Source organism: Schistocerca serialis, chromosome 3, assembly GCF_023864345.2.
Source record: "Schistocerca serialis cubense isolate TAMUIC-IGC-003099 chromosome 3, iqSchSeri2.2, whole genome shotgun sequence".
Classification (NCBI taxonomy): domain Eukaryota; kingdom Metazoa; phylum Arthropoda; class Insecta; order Orthoptera; family Acrididae; genus Schistocerca; species Schistocerca serialis.
Genome location: NC_064640.1, coordinates 444,765,095 through 444,768,429, shown reverse-complemented (window position 1 = coordinate 444,768,429; position 3,335 = coordinate 444,765,095). Strand labels below are relative to the sequence as shown.

Genomic DNA, 3,335 nt, shown 5'->3' with positions numbered 1-3,335 from the left:
ATTTTTGTTGTGATTATTGAAATAAAATATTTTCAACAAATACTACGTTTTATTTATTTGTTATATCACCTTTGTTATGAAGTAGACCACATAATCATTTTATCACAATTTATGTATTAAAAAACAAATTTCGTTAGACATAAATCAAAATTTGCTTAAAAACTGTAGTGCTTCTAATAAATTGGCCAGGCACTGTAGAGATACCTTCGTCTTGTTTTGCTGCTGGCAGGGTTCGCGAGCGCGACGTTCAGTTCTGCAGTGACTTTTGCCGCAGTCGTCCTCTTAGTTTTCGTCACAATCATCTTCGATAATCGTCTGTCACGATCATTCAACACATACTTTTGTCCGCCTTGCGACTTAGCGGACAGTGTTTTTCCACTTTCCCCACACACGGTATAAACATTCGATACGGCGCCTATTGAAATACCGGACACTTCGGTTCCCTTCATTACGGAAACACCCACCATAGGAGCACCAACAATTTACCCACGTTCGGATTCAGTTAGCTCCGGCATAATGCACTCACAACTACACAGATCACTTTTCTGACCACGACTGACGCTTGTAAAATGTCCTTTATTCTTTGCTTGGACATTTAATTTATTAGGTAATTTTTTATTCTGTTAGGACAAGAAAATGAGTGTTCACCTCATGCATTTGAAATCGGCACAGTTAGAAAAATTTTCAATATAATTTCCACATTAGGAACAGTTGATTTCATGCTTAATACATTTTTGTACATGTATTCACCTGAAAAGGTTAAAAACCGTTCAAACTCGTCTTTAAAATTACTCGAGTCAATGTCTTCTTTATACACTATGTGATAAAAGTATTCGAACACCTGACTGAAAATGACTTACAAGTTCGTGGCGCTCTCCATCGGTAATGCTGGAAATCAATATGGCGTTGTCCCACCCTTAGCCTTGATGACAGCTGCCAGTCTCGCAGGCATGCGTTCAGTTCGGTGATGGAAGGTTTCTTGGGGAATGGTAGCCCATTCTTCACGGAGTGCTGCACTGAAGTGAGGTATCAATGTCAGTCGGTGTGGCCTGGCACGAAGTCGGCGTTCCAAAATATCCCAAACGTGTTCTATAGGATTCAGGTCAGGATTCTGTGCAGTCCAGTCCATTACAGGGATGTTATTGTCGTGTAACCACTCCACCACAGGCCGTGCATTATGAACAGGTGCTCAATCGTGTTGAAATTTGCAATCGCCATCCACGATTTGCTCTTGAACAGTGGGGAGCAAGAAGGTGCTTAAAACATCAGTGTAGGCCTGTGCTGTGACAGTGCTAGGCAAAACAATAATGGGTGGAAGCCCCCTCCATGAAAAACACCACCGCCTCCGAATTTTACTGTTGCCACTACACACGCTGACAGATGATGTTCCCCCGGCATTTGCCATACCCACACCCTGCCATCGGATCGCCACATTGTGTGGCGTGATTCGTCAGTCCACACAACGTTTTTCCAAGTTACAGTCCTCCAATTTTTTCGCTCCTTACACCAAGCGCGGCGTCGTTTGGCATACACCGACGTGATGTGTGGCTTATGGGCAGCCACTCGACCATGAGTCCCGAAGTTTTACTTCTATCCCGGAGTGTGATATCAGCTAAAAGTGATGGCTAATTAAATTGGGTTTGCTCGTTTAATAATAGGTGTGGGGATGTACACATTAGTTTTTTAATTTCTAAAATTTCTGACTGGCTGAGTTTAGCCCCCGTTTCCTTTGCATGTAAGAATTGTACGTATATTACGTATTTTTGGTTGTTGTTAAAGCAATGTTCCTCAAAGGCTGAATCAGGCTTCTTCAATCTCCAGCTTCTATGATGTTCTTTAAGCCTGGAGCAATTTATCCTCCCCGTCTGTCCTGTGTAGCAGGACTGATACTCCCGGCATACGATTTTATAAATCCCACTTTTTGTAATGGCTGGTTGCTTGTCTTTTGGACCGGACGCGGTAACCAAGCGGTTCTAGGCGCTACAGTCCGGAACCGCGCGGCTACTACGGTCGCGCGTTCGAATCCTGCCTCGGGCATGGAAGTATGTGATGTCCTTAGGTTAGTTAGGTTTAAGAAGTTCTAAGTTCTACGGGACTGATGACCTCAGATGTTAAGTCCCATAGTGCTCAGAGCAATTGTTTCTTGTCTTTTGCATTGAACAAGCAACTACCTATTGTCTGAGGGACACAGAAAAGCACAGAGAAATCCTTTGCCTTCAAAATTTTACTTATCCTGTTTGAAATTTTCCCTATAAAAGATAATCTGCGCAATTTCTTTCCAGTTTGTCTGTGTTTTTCATTGGGGACTGTAGGGACCTGGCTTGCTTCTTAATCTTTTTACCTAGAATTTTGTCCACGATTTTTGGGTTATATTTATAATTTGTGGCTATTGTTTTTATTGTATTAAGTTGCTGCTCATAGTATTCTTGGGACATAGGGATAGAAAAGAGATGTTGTATCATGTGGTGGAATGCTGCATGTTTATTGGCTGTAGGATGTTGGGAGGAAGCCAGGACGAATGCGTCAGCGAATGAGTCTTTTCGATAAATTTTAAATTTATTGTTGCTGTCTTCCATCTTCAAACTAAAGTCCAGGAAATTTCTGCCGAGCCACCCCCAACTCCAACTCCAACATGGACGTATTTGACAAGCCCAACAGCGACTAAAGGCCAACGGCCTTGCCGCAGTGGTAACACCGGTTCCCGGCAGATCACCAAAGTTAGGCGCTGTCGGGCTGGGCTAGCACTTGGATGGGTGACCCTCCGGTCTGCCGAGCGCTGTTGGCAAGCGAGGTGCACTCAGCCCTTGTGAGGCAAACTGAGGAGCCACTTGATTGAGAAGTAGCGGCTCCGGTCTCGGAAACTGACCTACGGCCGGGAGAGCGGTGTGCTGACCACATGCCCCTCCATATCAGCATCCAGTAACGCCTGTGGGCTGAGAGTGGCACGGTGGCCAGTCGGTACCTTTGGGCCTCCATGGCCTGTGCGGGAGGAGTTTAGTTTTAGTTTAACAGCGACCAAAACTCATGTTTGGGATTGGCGACCTTTTTGTGGTCTGCTTGGATATATTAAGGAAAATTTGATTATTTTTTCACTACCATAACTCGCAAATTATATTCTATATTCGGTACTTCTATAACACTTTTGCAATAATGTAGAGAGGCATACGAAGAAAATATTTACACCAAATAACTCTCTTACGGTTGTGGGTTCTTCAGTGCATGAGAGGAGAGAAAGAACTTGTTTTCCATGTAAGAGGTGAGTAAGCCTTGTATCACCGTATTCCTGACTCTAGCACTCATCTTACATACCAACAATAATGAGTAAGAGCTTTACT

The 3,335-nt window shown here is 43.6% G+C and overlaps 1 pseudogene; it reads left to right on the top strand.

The window, feature by feature from the left end:
* The first annotated feature begins 2,667 nt into the window (after positions 1-2,667).
* On the top strand, positions 2,668-2,785 carry LOC126471779 (5S ribosomal RNA; annotated as a pseudogene).
* Positions 2,786-3,335: the final 550 nt, after the last annotated feature.